The following is a 16747-nucleotide window of genomic DNA, read 5'->3' as shown; positions in this document are numbered from 1 at the left end:
AGACATTGCAAATACTATATGAAATATATTGACTTGAATAAAATAATATAAAATTTAGTGACCTTTATAGGACTAGTGTAACGGTCTTGGCTCACAGGCCTCATAGGTTTATCTTGTAAAAGACATCTCAGATAAATGGAATCCAAACTAACCTTATAAGGTCAAGATTTTCCTAGTACACATTTAAAGTGTGGTTATGACAACTAGCAACAAGCTAATTTTAACGACGACATCTTACAGTGCTTACCGTAAATTTTATTAAAGTGGTTTTTCTTTCATTCTATAACCGTTTTTATGTGCATTTTTTGCCAATAGAAGGTACAGCGGAAATATAATAGTTGTTTTGATAAGTTTTGGTATAAAAACCTAACGTTAGAGCTATAACGATAGGATTTTGTATGTTATATTTATGGGTAACTATTCACACCGTTGCTAACACCTTTAGTGACGGCGTATTCCCACTATACCACCCGTGCTGCCAGTAAAAACTCAAATTTGTATTGTGATTCTTGATATTTTAGATTTGAATGCTTTGAGAATGTAAATTAGACACCAATAAAATTCAAAAATAAAAAATAAAAAAAATAAACTGCATTCGTCATCAATCAATTTTTTTTTTTTCTCTATATTATTTATTTATTTATTTGTTTTATGTTTTATTTTTATTATTATGCCACATGCCAACAATCAACTTGCAAATTTGCCTAAAAATACAACTTGCCGCCATCTTATTCCAATTACAGACACATTATGCATATGCATTTGTTGAACTTGCATTACAAAATTAAAATCCCTACTCTCGGTAGTTGCACTAGTGCTTAGAGAGTATACACTGGGAGCTTTAATTCACTAAAACTTAGGTAACTAAGGTTTGAGGTTGAAGGTGCAGTTGGGCCACTGCATAGCAGGCTTCTTGGCTTTGAGCACCGGATTTCTCTCAAAGAAATTCGCCGGCCGGAGCTCGAATCCGCCGCTTATTGTTGGCAAGATCGGAAAATCTTCTTGGCAAGGGAAGTGATGAAATCCCACCGTCACCCACAATACGATATCCTTATTCTCTATCTCTCGATTTCTCCAAGACAGTCGATGATAATCATAGATCATCAATAACCAATCAGTTATCCAGACACAATCATCTCCAGGAAAAATAGACATAGAATAAACTCAGCATCAATTTTAGAGTCATGGAGCCTGCTTTGACTTCTAATGTAAGAGCTTATTCCATCCTTACATAGAGTGAACATTAAAAAATATTTTGCATATGAAGTACAAGACAACAAACAACATTAATAATAATATGTGGGTTGAGGAGGGAGGTTGTGTCTAGCAGTCCTATGTAAACATATATTCATGTATTCATCATATGCTTTAAATGAGAACACATGGAGGACAAGCATATACACATTCATGTAAATGCATGCATTGCACTGCTTGGAAACCTAGCTAGATAAAGCAGGGTGCGTACCTGGAGCTCCAGACGGCAAGGGTATCGTCGCCCCGGCTCTGATCCACAAACACCCCTCCCGCCCATTTTTCCGACTTATTGTATGGGGTGACCCACACGTGATTGTTGGTGAATGCCCCACGGATTTGCGGGTAATCGTCCTCCCACAAGAGTGGAGGCGCCACCGTCGCACCCGGCATCAGCCGGTACCCCGCCGGGTTTCCCACCCGGGTCCTCTTGTTGGGATTCAACATCAGGAGTTCAACCGGATCCGACCCGATTAGAATCCTGGCATCCGACTCCGTCTTAGCTGTCTCGCTGACGACGCTCCAGAAGCTCTTTCTGGGAGAGGCGGTGGGTGGGTCGGCCCGGCGCCTCTGGAGCTTGGATTTGACGAAGGAGTTGGGCTGGCCGTCGACGTCGAGGTCGAGGCGGTAGGTGAGGAAGTGGTCGTGAAAAATGGCCATGGAATTTTCTGCTAAGAGGGTGCCCTGGGGATATCTCTCTGCCGTCTCAATATCATTTACGTGCTGATTGGAGGATGCCTTCACTTCTAGTAGTCCAGTTATTCCTACCAGAATGCGTTCGTTAAGAATATAATCTTTTTTATATAACTATTTTAACTAGCTAATATATTCCTAGATATAGGCATTGTGCAAACCAAATATAAGTTTAGTGTGTAATTAATTATGCATGCATGTTATATTTTGAAAATATTTAAAATTAAAAATTAAAAAATCAAAAGGTATAAAATTCACTTTTAAATTTTTTTTAAACAGTTGAAAACTAGAAACAAAAATAGAAGACTAGTAATGTGAACAAAGAATATTTTATAATCTATTTTTAAATGTAAAATATAAAAAAAATTAATAGTACCAAATCGACCAAAGATATATTTTTTTATCTAAAATCATTCATGCATGTTATACATACCTCGACTTTGATGGATCCGCAAGGTTTAAATTCCCAATCAATCACGTAATCATAGTTGCCAAGCGTTGCAATCATCCTTACCACTAGGCTAATCTCTGCCCTAACCTCCCTTATCTGTAATAATAATAATAATAATAATAATAACTATCCAAATAATAATAAATAAATCAATAATTAAAGTTAATGTAAAAAACTAATAAAATAAACCTACTTAATTTTTTTTGAAAAGTCAATCCGTATACATACAGTTTGTCCAGGGATAAGCGTTTCAGTGTGACGCCATAGAATGTTGCCGGCTTGGCGCTCGAAGATGCAGAAAACATTGGATATTTTAGTGGGCTTCCCATCTTGGGCTGCGTAGTAGTGGTCCAAGAACACCGCATTGGCTGGGCAATCAGCCAAAGGCTCCATCTCTATGGCCTATAACCCAAACCCGAATTCTCCCACATCGAAAAATGACCGGAAGTACCATTCTTCGGTTGTGTCCATGTACGGTATGAACATCTCTGACACGTGTCCTTTATACATCACTTGTCGATAATTCTGCTTTTCCACATCGTAAATAGATGCTAGCGATATGATTGGGCCAGCTCGAACATCAAAGCTCAGATGAAACTCCCAATTGGCCACCTAACACCAACATACCACACGTTATCACTCTACCATAATATATTAAACTTATTTTCAAAATTTATTCATTTTTAAACAAGATTTAAACACATCTTTTTAACTTGTGCGCTGCAACAAATAATTTTTAAAAACTAAAATATAAATATAACTTATGCGCTGCAACAATCTGGATAAGTCCTTTGGACGGATCTGAATCGGGGATGAAAATATTGTTGTCCCCCTATTAGCACATTCCTGATAATTCATTAGCAAAGTTTAACTTTATCCTCACAACTTAAGCTCAACTTCACTCTAATGAGAAATATTTTGACTAAAACTTTGCTTAGGCATGATAAAAAAAAAAAAAAAAAGTATGCACGTACTCGTGTTTACTTGTATGCACTTACATTGCACATGCATCTGTGCAAAGGCCTACATATAATTTGCCTAATGATAAATAAAACAATTAAAAATAGATATTTTTCATTGGATAAGAAAATGAAAAATAGACATTTTAATCAAAATAAGTTCATCAATTTAACTATTGTTAACTAGTGAGACAATTTTCGTCATGTATTAATTAACTTTACAAAAGTATAGAGTTAGTAAAAGATGAAGAAATTTGTGGAAATTAATGGATTTCTAGCTGTTTTGAAAAGTACAAGGAATATAATGTCATTTAAAAAAGAATTTTCACTTTTATTTTTAATTTATATTGATTAAAATATTAAAATATAATGAATAATTCACTAATTAAAAACTATAAAATATAATTTTATAACACTTAAACAACTTAGAGTAGAACTTAATCATGCAATAGCATAAACAAATACATAGCAGTCAAAAGTCATATATTATAATCAAAATAAAAATTAATTATTTTAGATGCGTGTCAGCTCTCATTTTTGTTTTCTCATAACCAAATTTTATCTGGTTATATTACAATTTATTAAAAAATATTAATTATAAACAAATGCATAGTAGGCAACAATCAAATATTATAATTTATTTTTGGAAGTATTATTGCAAACCAAAAGAAATTATTGCCAATACTCATTTAAAAAAAAAACGAAGACAAACTTATCATTTCATAAAAAAAAAAAAAAAAACAAACAAAACATAAATTTGTCTTTTAGTACATACAAAAAATAATGTAAAATGCCAATGAATTTATTTAGAGATATAATTAGGAGTGGGCATAGTTAGGTTTGTGGAACCAACTCCATGAACCTTCGAACTGCTGACCAAATAACAGAAGTTTCAATTAACCAACAAATAAAAATTGAAATCAAACAATGTCAGACAACTAATTTGAAATTTGGTTAACCCGTTTTTAAGCTAATATCAAAGTTAATTGAACTAAGACATTGGATCCAATTTAAATTCTAAATTCACCACAAATTAATGTTTTTCTCCTCTACTGTATTGAACATGCAAATTTTAAAATTTGAAGCTCATAATTCAAGCTTGAAGTCATAGAAAAAATCAAATTAGGATCCTATATAAGTTTAAAGACATCCACCCATGGATTAAATAAAAGTCCTAGTAAAAGTTATAATTAAAAATAATAATATAAAGTAACCAAGCCACGTGTTGCAACGTCCTAGAGGGCCAGCCCATGGGAAGGGATAGGATTGAGTCTCTTGATCACTTGGACTAAGTGGCGAACTCCATATTATGTGAAACTTGATTTAATATATGAGACTGAAAAATATGTTACTTAAAATTCAACGGAGTCACCACTAACCTATTAATTTTAGATGTAGTTAAAACACCTATTTTGTATAGCACTAGTTTATTGATCATTAAACTACATCTAAGTCCAAGGAAACCAATAGACCATAATCTGCATCACCAAATTTGGATTTGAAAGTACAATTATGCAAATGGAAAATATTGGCACCCATTTACGCCTGCCTAGCGGGTGGTATCTAACTAACTATAGATTACCTTAAATTGATTCAAATAACCTTAAATTTACTTCTGAATTATCAAATAAATAATAAAAAATTTAAACGAAAATGCAAAACGCGATTTGATTTACAAATATCTAATAAAACCTTAAAAAAAAAAAAAAAAGAGCTTTTACTAGATAAACCCTCCTTAAATTTAAAATAGGTTAGGTTTAAAATATCTCTTTACCCTTCATTTCATCATTGGGTCGCAGACACGCACACACAAACATATAGGCACACAAATGTAAAAAAGAAACGGAAAAGCACATATTTATGCTACAGACAAGGCACACAATAAGAAAATCACACAAGAAAACTAGTGAAAAATGACCAAAATTGAGCAAAAATTATTGTAAAACTTTTCCAGAAATTTTCCCTATTTTCTAGATTTTTCTGCAATTTTTAAAGATTTTTAGGGAATTTTATCAATTTTTATTTTTTTATAATATAATTTTTTATTATTCATATTGTTATTTTTTAGGCCCTTCTGAGTTAAAAAAGACTCAAATGATTTTTTTTTTGCTATTTTTTCCCTTTTTTGTGATTTTTATACAATTTTTCTTAATTTTTTTTGGATTTTTTGGGAATTAAAAATGAATTTTAACATTATTTTTTAAAAATTAAAAAAGAAAAAGAAAATCAGTTCAAGGAGATGAACCGAATCAAACCAGTTCAACTGGTTTGACTAGGTCAACAAGATAGACTTGGGTCAAATTAGGTTGACCGAATTCAAAGGAGAGAGGTAGGAAATGGGCTAGGTCTGGCATGTGTCACCATTCGAAGTGACACATGGCCTACAATGAATGGCTTGATTTTATTTTGACTAGGTTCAAAGGAGAGAGAGGCAAGAAATGGGCTAGGTTTGCCATGTGCATGTCGCCCATTAGGGGTGACACTTAACCTTCAATGAATAACCTGATTTATTTATTTATTTATTTATTTATTTCCTTTGGAAAAACAAGGAAGTGACATGTGGCCTATGACATCACGATGACGTCACTCACCAAGTGGCACACCACCACTATCTCAGAGACATAAATAGGGATCGCCGATGTGACATCAATCCAACCATCCACAGAAAACATAAAACGTACGGCTTGGATCATGTCACATCACTAGGTGGCGTCACCCAGAACAAGAGGACCGCGACGTGCCACATGTCACCACCCGATGGGTGACACATGGCTCACTATAGATTTTTGAATAAAAAAACTTAAATATATATATTTTTTCTTTTCCCTTTTTCCTTCTCTCTCTCTCTCTCTCTCTCTCTCTCTCTCTCTCTCTCTCTCTCTCTCTCTCTCTCACAACTCCACAACCTCCTCTGACTGCCATGGCCACTGCCATAGGTGGCCTCTGCCACCTCTAGCGGACTTCACATCAAGTCAAACCCCCCTTCATTTTCTCTTCTCAATATATTCTCTCAATCACTTTGCCTCACTCTCGCATAATCTCTCTTCTTCTTTCTCAAGTCTCTTTTCACTCTTTATCTCTTACGTACCTTGATCTTTCTCTAATCTCTTGATATCTTTCTCTTTTGTAGGTTCAAACAGAGGCACAAAAACAAGTAGCCTTGTGCATTCTGTTTACCCAAGCTTGGATTTAAGTATACCCCCTCTTAATTTCCTTACCCTTTTTCTTTCTCAACCTTTCCCAAATCTTCTCTTTATCTCACCTTTTCATTTCTCCATTTTCTTTAATTTTCTGACGCTTTGTTGCATTTTCATGGGGAAATAGGGGATTGGGATTGATCAAGGTTGGATTTAGGGTTAGGCTTAGGTCAGAGTAAGGGTTAGGCTCATGTTAAGGTTTAATTAGGTTTAGGAATTGTGGGCATGAGGTCTTGGGCTTAAGTTGGGCTTTAGTTTATTAGATTTAGGCTTGGACTAGGGTTTATTTTTAAGATGGGCTTGGGTTAAAAGACCATGGGCTTAAGTTTCAGGGTTTAATTGTAGGCTTAGTCAAGGTTTCAAGGTATTTAGTTTAAGTCCAATTGGACTTAGAACCTTAAGTTGGGCTACGAACTTGGATTAGATTAAGCCTGTGTAATTTGGGCTTGAGTTTTAAATTTCGAACATTAGTTTAGGTTGGTTCGCAGTTTTAAGCTTAATTCAGGTTTCAGGATTTGGGTCAAGGTTTTAGGCTCTATTTAGATTATGCTGGTGAATTGGGCTTTAGTTTTAAGGGCTTAATGCAAGGTTACATGGGCCACAAGGTCTTGGGCTTGAGTCAATTGGACTAGGGAGGTTTGGGGTTACTAGTCTTGGGCTTAGGTTAGGGTTAATTAGTTTTAAGGTCAAGGTAAGGTTTACCCAAGTCAAGTTGACTCGATCAGGTCTTCGAGTTGGTTTGACTTGGATCTGGGTTAGATTGACCTAGGTCAATAGGTTGGGTTGAATAGGGTTTTGGGTCTTTTGACCAAGATCATGAGCGGTATGACCCAGATTTTCAAGTCAAGTTTACCTGAATTCGTTTGGGATTTTTAATTGAATTTTTAGGATTTTGTTTGGGGTTTTGGAGTGAATTTTGATTCAAAATTTGGCGCTTTGGTGTGGTGTTTCGCTAAAGTTCTACTTGTTCTTGTTTTAGTTCCTAAATTCAAGCAATGAGGTGCATATTAGAACTGCAAAACCTTATTCGGTCAAAGTCAATTTCAATTTTCAAATTTCTACTTTCATTTCAACATATTGCCTTCAATCAAATAGCCCACAATGCATCGAAAATAACCAACATACACTTATGAACACATCCAAGTGAAGGAGTGAGAGCATTTACCTTTTTTATTCTTCTTATTTCCTTTCTCCTCTACTACCACTGCCAACCAATTATCTCTATCTTACTTTGAATATTGCAAGCTTCTTCAAATTACCGCTTTCTTCTTTTCTCCTTGAACACTTTCTTCTGGATTTTATTCTTATTAATCTCTCTTCCAATAAAATTCTTTCTCTTCACTTTCTTTGAACAACTTTCTGCTCGAAAAGTTTCTAAAGCCTCCTCCCCTAAATGTCTTTCCTGTTGGCTTTTTACTTTCTCTCTCTCTTAACAATTTCTTTCAAAGTTGTTGACCTTATTGGTCATACCCGATTTTGATAATGACAAATATTCAGGTATTTGATGATTTTCAAGCGTATGTGTAGGTTTATTTTAGCAGATCAAGTAACTGCACATGAAAGCAAAGCATAAAGATCCTGAAGATTAAGTTTCATGTTATAAATTCATTTTATGTAATATGGGTCTATAATAGTAAGTAGGATATAAGGTTTGTAATAATTACTTGTATGTCATGCATATAGGATATATTGTAAGCTCAGTAAGACCCTAATAAGACCTTAGGTACCAACACTCATGCACAAATATAATTCATAATTAGGTATGTAAAAAGGAGTTGAATTGAACACAGTAAGCATAAAATGAGTGAGGTCGGGCGATTGAACCCTAGGAGTTCAAAACTCCTCGGGCGCCCAAACTGCTGGAAAGTCAGTAGTTTGACTTGGGTCCGGGCTACTGAACCAAGAATGAATGCATTGTCCTCGAACGACCAAACTTGTAGAAAGGGACTTCTTACCAACTCAGATTGTCGATCCTCATAGTTCAAATCAGGCCTCGGGCGATCGAACTTAGCACCAAGCACCCAAACCACGTGCCAATGTTTCTGACTTTGGTTCAATCAACCGAATCCAAACTCAGGCACCTGAATTGTTTAAAATAGTTTTTTTAGCTGAGTCTGTTCAATCATCCGAATATTCTCGGGTTAAATTTTACCAAGGTTAAAAAGCGTAAAGTCAGGTTAATTTTTCTAAAAAATTTTAACATTTTCTAATAATACCCTATAGGTCCTAAACGGTTATATTTTTACCTTGGTCTATAAATATGAGTTCATTTATGCGAATTAAGGGTGATTAGAAAAAATCATTAAGTGAAAAATTTTCTCTACTTTCAAAAGCTCATATTGCCCAAATACTCTCAAAATTCATTCCTTTGATACTTCCTGATATTGTGAGAGCTTATTGAGTGTGGTTGTGATTACTAGATATTACTAATACTCTCACTATTCTTATTTGATTGTTTGAGTTATTCTTAGGGAGTTTCAGTTAAGTTTATCTCACAGATTTTAATATTATAAATCTTGTGTTGGGATAAACTAACAAGCTTTAGAATATTTGTATTGTTATTACAAGTGTCATATAACTTTGTTTTTGTTGTACAAAAATATTTCCTACAAGCTAAAATATTTTCAAACAACTTTTGTGTATATTTCATTGAAATAAATTCTTCGAATTAGTTTGAGTATTTGATTTGCATCTTTGAAACCTTGATGTATTATTGAGATTTAATATAACTTGTTTCAAATATATACCTTGTTTAGAACACTCTTGAACATTCTGGTGATAATAACTTATTGAGTGTTGTTTACACAAATATTCACATCACTGAACTTACATGTTCTATACTATTGATGTGCTAGTGATCGATTACGTTTGGTACACATCTGCTTTACTAAGAAGCATAATCATCGTATCGGTTATATTGTGAAAATATTGTTGTATTCCAGGCATGACCTGAGGGGGCGATAATCTAGTAAGGTAAGGATTGGTTGTAAAGGTTGAGGTCAGTACTGTGCTAATTGACCTAATTGTTTAGGTGCCACTTCACCCACTAAGTGAGTCTTATAGTGGTAATCCTTGTGCTTATTAGCCAAGGCGGAGATGTAGGCAGTTTTCCGAACCTCGATAACATTTTTGGGTGTCATCTCTTATTTATCGCTTTCTAGTGCATGCTCGGTTAAATTTGTTATGTAATTTAATTTTTCTTGCATATTTAAATTGATTAAATTTATCTGCATTAGATTGACCATAAGGTTGTGTAATACTGCTGTTAGGGGATTAACTTAGGGTAATAAATTTTGAAAATACCAGTTCACCCCCCCTTCCTCTTGGGTTCATGGTAAAGCTAACAAAAGTCCTCCCTCTATTTCCCATTTTTTTAGCCTCTATTTATAGGTCAACTAGTATGAAAAGTAGCTCATAGGAAATGTAAGACATGCTAGCCATGGGAACCAACTACATGGTAAAGTGTTGCATGGGGGAGGGGAAGGCAACTACATGGCTCAACTGTCATGGAGGATAGCCATGCAAGAGGGGCTGCTAGATCCAACTAAAGGCCACCAAATTGTGTTTCTCGTTATCCTCATCCCAAAACTAGGCTTTAATTTAAAAGTTAAGCCCACAATAAGCCTTAATTTACTCAAAATAAGTCCATAAGGCCTGTCACTTTAAAATAAGGCCCAAAGTGGTCCCCAAATCATTAATTTGCCCAAATTGGGTTGCAATACAAATAGTGGTTCGAGAATGACTTTAAATCACAAAATTAGCCCAAAATTGCGATTGTAGGTGATGAAGAAGACCTAAAGCAAGCAACCCCAAGAATGAAGAACAAATTTTCCTTCTTTGTATTTTTTTAAAAATATTGTACTAGTTATGCACATGGATGAATGAATGTAAAACAATTTGTACAAAAAATCCCCATGAATGAAATTTCACTTTAGCATAGTAAGGTTGAGAAAGTTAAAATGAAAGATCCAACTAGGTGAAGACCTTAGATGACACATCTAACTAATTGACTAAAAAATATTAAAATTAAATAACAAAATATAAAATCCCAAAATTTTTTCTATATAATGGTCGGACAAAATGGAGTGTCTACATTATGTTCTAAATTATTATAGATAATAAATTTTTATTTAAATTATTCAAAAATAATATAATATGTTTTTTTTATATATTTATAAGAAATTGGTTTGATTCACTATGTTAACTATGATTATTGAATGGATTGAACTAAAATCGAATTGTTAACCGAAACAATTGAACACTCTGAACAGAAATCAAACTAAAAAAGGATTAATTATTATTTTTATTTGATTCAGTCCAATTTAATTTTTCTTGCCTAGCTTCTATGATATACTTTATAATCCTATGTTTGGGAGTATGACATCCGGATTTTAAATTTGACTTTGTGTAAATTTTAGAAAATATACATTAATATATAATATTTTTTTTAATCAAATTTACATAAATTCAAATCCAAACATCCAAATAGTATACATAAAACTCAAAACTGCTTCTTTGAAAACAAAATCCTTATGTAATATTAACTAAAAAGAGACCAATAATTTTCCAACAATGATTCTGTCATCCGTAGAAAAATGGGTCCCAATTGCGATATATCATATGTTATCTCTGTTTCTTAATTAACCAATACCCGTGTGGCTGCTTTCATTTTTATTATGAAAATACTTAACTCCACTGGCCCATGATGATTAGAGCCTACATGGCAGGGCTAAAATGCTAGGACCCACACTATATTATCAAGTTTAGTCCAGCCATGTGGGTCCGTGTCATTATAGGCTCATGACATATAACATATTTATTTTTATCATGAAGATAATACCAAAAAAAAAAAAGGGTGTCTTGAAATTAGAAGAAAAAAAAGTTTACCTTAGTTGAGATCAGAACACATGCAAAAAATTTTAATGACAAATACATTACCCTAGTGTTTTCATCTGAGTGCAAAGAAGTGAACCTGACAGTGCCGTCGTCAACCCTGAACCCTGGCCCATCCGATTGCACCACCGTCACGCTACCAGGTTGCGGCCCAAACGGCGGCGCTTGCTTCGCCGCTTGGTACTCCGTCCCTTCTGCCTTGGGCAATGGCACCGTATCCCAGTCCTTGTACTTTGTTATTTTCATCTCGTCCAAATCAAACACCACCGTTATTCCCTCTATTGGCCTCATGTATATATTCACCGTAGCACACCACTTTTACCACCCTCCTACTCTTCTTCTCTCCAAACCACCCCACGCTTAAACTTGAGCACACTACTTGGGAAATATCCAAACCCCTCTTCCTAATCGACGCCTTGAATGGCGGGTACTTCACCGTTTCCTGCTCTGCCGCCACCTGCTCCTCAACGGCGAGCATCGGGTACCCGTCCCCGTCATGGACTTTGTCAGACACGATGCTACGAGTCGGCCGCAGCTGTACTACGAGTTCGCGGGAGCGGCAGTTGACTCGCACGTGGACAAGGGCTCGGCGCGGTGGGGGAAGATTGGTGGCACCGGGCTTTGAGAGCCACGAGGAGAGGATTGTGGCCTTGTCTGGCTCATCCACTCCTACATAATGAAAGGTTAGGTTGTGGGAGGAGGTGGGGTACTTCGATTTTATGAGGGTTTGAACATGGAAGAACTCCGATGGGCTTAGAGAGTCTAAGGGGTGGCGGCGGGGATGGTGCTTTTGGGATGAGATTGGTGGTGGGAGGAAGAAAACGGAGACTAGTAGGAGGAGTGAGAGATCGTGCAGCTTCCATGCCATGGCTGTTGGCTAGCTAGCTTGCTTTCGGTGGGAAGTATAACGCTTCTGAATTATTTTAACCATGAATATAGGCTATAATTCCATCAATAGTATTCTCTTATCAATGATTTGTATAATCAATTGCATTATTGATTTGTAGCTTGTGTGAGCATAAATTACCATCCAAATAATATTTTTTTTTATTCATTGTGTTATATAATTGTATCATACAAATAATACAATATGCACAAAATAGTAGATAAATAAAAATGTGATATTTAGGAGGTAAATATAATATTTTTTGAAATTTCAAAACATAGACCAATTGTAGGCAAATATGCTATGTGTTCCCCATAATCTTTTAATTTAGTTACTATTTTTAATTGAATTGAGAAAATTTTTAAAACCATTATTAACACATGAATTAATTTACAAAATAATGAAATAATTTATATTTAAAAATCCACATAAATAAAATGATTATTATTTTGAAATCTCCATCTACACAATATTTTAATTTAATTTTTGTAACCCTTAATAAAAATTAAATTAATATATTTTCAACTACTAATAATAATTACCTTTTTATTCATTGATCAAATGATGTTATATATTAAGAATTCTTATGAATTTATAGGCATTAAGATATTATTTATTAATAATTAAATTAATAATTTTAATAATAATTTATAATTAAATTAATTAATAATTTATATGTTGGGTGATAAATGCAAACTATTGAAGGGTGATAAATGCAAATTATTGAATTACTCCAACCACTACTATTCTATCATGTAAGGACTGGTGAAAGCAATATAGACGGGTCTAGCCCCCAAGGGGGATCGTGTGTTCGATCCCCGGTTGATGCACTCATGGAACCAAAAATAGTGATGCCCTGCGTCCTATTTGGATGGTAAGACAATAAAAGTCTCAAGGTAAGATTTGACAAATGCCTAACCTATGCCTCCGAAACGTAGCAGCATCCGATTAACCTAGCCGGCGAACTAGGGGGGAAGGCCGCCGACCCGTGAGTTTTGGTGCCGCATCAAGAGGTCCAATTAGTGACTTGTCGATGGCTGGGGTTTTTACGATAATCCAATATATATAGACGGGTCTAGTAATGAGAATTCATTACTATTGTGATTGCCGCAAAAGCGTGAAATGTCATTTTAAAGAGAATTCATTTAATTAATCAAAAATATGGATTTTTAGGTGTTTTGAAAAGTATTGAGAATGTAATGTCATTTTAAAAAGAATTTACACTTTTATTTTTAATTTATTTTGATTAAGATATTAAAATATTATGAATAATTCACTAATTAAAAACTATAAAATATAATTTTCATAACACTTAAACGACTTAGAATAGAACCTAATCATCAATAGCATAAACAAATACAATCAAAAGTCATCTATTATAATCAAACTAAAATTAACTTATTTTATATGTGTGTCAGCTGTCATTTGTGTCTTCTCATAACCAAATTTTGTCAAGCTATATTACAATCAATCAAATATTATAATTTTTTTTTGAAAGTATTATTGCACTACAAAGGCATTATTGCCAATACTCAATTGGGACCACGCCGTGGCCCTTCCCAATTGGTATATCATGGATGTAGCCATGCAATATTAATATGCCAGCCCATTCCCATCCCAATAATTAAAAAGGGTGTGGGGTCCGAATCCGTGTGAGGGCATGACACCCTTACCCATTACGCACAGGGATTCCGGCCCCACACACCAATCCGGATGCTCCATTTCCCCCTTTCACCACTCCAAAAATTTCCTCCCTCCTTCGGTCAACGTAAGCAGCGCACTAGGGTCGGCTCTTCATTAAGGTCACTGAGATACTTACCTATTGGGGTCCCTAAATTTTTTTTTAATATAATAATACTAACATTATTTATGAAATTTATGTGTTTGATGGATGGAGTGCATATGCAGTACAGTTAAAATTATTTGATGTACCTAAAAAAATTTATTTTAAATAAAAAAATTAAATAAAATATTAAGAGCCCCTAATTAAATCATTCGTCTAAGGCCACATATTATGAAGAGCCACTCCTGCGGCGCACCACCGGAAATTCCCCCGCGCATCATAGCAAAACCCCCTTAGTCCTCCATTTGGGAATTCCGAATTTATCATCCTGAAATTGATCTTTTTCACTTGATTGAAACCTAAAACAAAACCCATTTGAATTTTGAACCCGGGGGGGGGGGGGGTGTCGTCTTTTCTATAGGAGGGCGGGGTGTGGGGGGACGTAATTCTCTTTTAACTGCAGTGCATGTGCACTCCATCCATCAAACACATAAATTTCATAAATAATGTTAGCATTATTATATTAAAAAAAGAATGGGACTTAAACGTAATCCTCTTTTTGGGAATGCTAAGCTGTTGCAATTATTAATATGCCTTCTTACTTTCTTTGTGTGCGAACATTTCAATGTCCCCTGCGCAGATGTTGCTCCTCATTTCATAATTTTTTTAATAGGATGGAAAATTTTCAATTATAAATTTAATTAGAGGTATATTTTGAAATCTGACATTTAATAGGATTACATGACGGGTTTATCTTTGACTTTTTTCACCTAACAAGTTAAAAATTTTTTTTAGAAAAACAACGAAGACAAACTTATCATTTCATTTAAAAAATAAACAAAACATAATTCTATCTTTTACTACATTCAAAAAATAACGTAAAATGTTAATGAATTTATTTAGAGTGATAATTGGGGTGGGCATAGTTAGGTTCGTCGAACCAACTCCATGAACCCTCAAACTGCTAATTGAATAACAGTTCCACATAATCTTTTAATTTAGTTACTATTATTAAATGAATTGTCAAAATTTTTAGAACCATTGTTAACACATGAATTAATTTACAAAATAATAAACTAATTTATATTTAAAAAATCTGCATAAATAAAATTATTAGTATTTTGAAATCTCCATCTACGCAATATTTTAATTTAATTTTTGTAACCCTAATAAAAAATTAAGTTAAAATCTTTTCAACTGCTAATAATAAATAATTTTTTATTCATTGATCCAATGATATTATATATATTACGAATGCTTAAGAATTTATATGCATTAAAATATTTTTTATCGTAATTAAGTTAATAATTTTTATAATAATTCATAATTAAATTAATTAATAATTTATGTGTTGGGTGATAGATGCAAACTATAGAATTATTCCAATCACTACTATAGTCCCATGCAAGGATTGATGAATGGGGACGTAAACATAATATTTTGAAATTTCAAGATATAGATTAATTCATTCAAGTAAATATATTATGTGTTCCACCGCTAAAAGAGTTATGAAATAAAATTGAAATTAAAATTATTTTATTAAAATTACTTATGTAACTATATATAATTTATAAATCTTTTAGATAGAAAATAATTCATAAGATTAAAGAAATTTTAAGAAACAAAAATGTTAATTAAAACTTTTTTTTTTCTCCGAAGGCTTATACCATGTTTAGACCTCCTAGGTTTCAAACCTTATATTTCCATAATGGAAGTTTCAAATTTAAATAAGCAAGATGTCTTCTAAAAGATCTTAATTAATAGTGTGAGCTTATAAGAGTAATTTTGTTTAAAATTATTATTAATCATTCATGTGTCATATGCAACACAATAATTTGTTAGATTTAATTACTTTTTTTTGTTGATGAAAGGACTTTTTACAACGATGGAGATCTTTTAAATCATTTTTCACTCTAATTTACATGTTAATTATATTGCCTAACCGGGTTAGCTCAAGTGGTAAGGGCGACTTGTAACTTTGGTGACCCGAAGGTCACGGGTTCGATTCCTTCTTGAGGCAGTACGCCAGTAAATTACCAAAAAGTTTGGTGCTGCACCATAGTCTCCAATATAACGCAATGGTGACTAGAGTTTCTAGGTTATAATATATATATATATATATATATATATATATATGTATATAAATTATTTTTATTTTAAAATTCAAACAAATTTATATAACTTTTCATTATATTTTTAACACTCATTATCTCCTGAAATAAAAAAATTTAAAAATATAAAATATACATAATACGCATGGAGATTTTTAGTTCCAAATTAAAGTAGGTAGATCAATCCATTAATTAATATTTGGCAGAATTATAAAACAACCCATGCCCTCACAAAATTATAAAATTACATTAATTAATGCATCTCCACTCAAATTAATGATTATAGCATGAACTCTCTAAGTCTAACACACATATTTTATATCCCAACTTGGTATATATATTAAAATAATTAATTAAAAAAAATCAGAGTTGATGGAGACTATATCGGGAGAGAAAGAGGAAGTGAGATGATATGGAGCTGATGCATATACACATATATAAAAGGTGATGTTGAGGGGTTAAGGGGACATAATAGTAAATAAATATTAAACACATACACCAACTTTGATTTTTTTTTCCCCAT

General features: G+C 33.5%; 1 pseudogene; it reads right to left on the bottom strand.

The window, feature by feature from the left end:
* Window positions 1–864: 864 nt before the first annotated feature.
* LOC131151311 (amine oxidase [copper-containing] alpha 2, peroxisomal-like) lies at window positions 865–12484 on the bottom strand (annotated as a pseudogene).
* Window positions 12485–16747: the final 4263 nt, after the last annotated feature.

Source organism: Malania oleifera, chromosome 3 (genome assembly GCF_029873635.1).
Source record: "Malania oleifera isolate guangnan ecotype guangnan chromosome 3, ASM2987363v1, whole genome shotgun sequence".
NCBI lineage: Eukaryota > Viridiplantae > Streptophyta > Magnoliopsida > Santalales > Ximeniaceae > Malania > Malania oleifera.
This window is presented reverse-complemented; position numbering and strand designations above follow the sequence as displayed.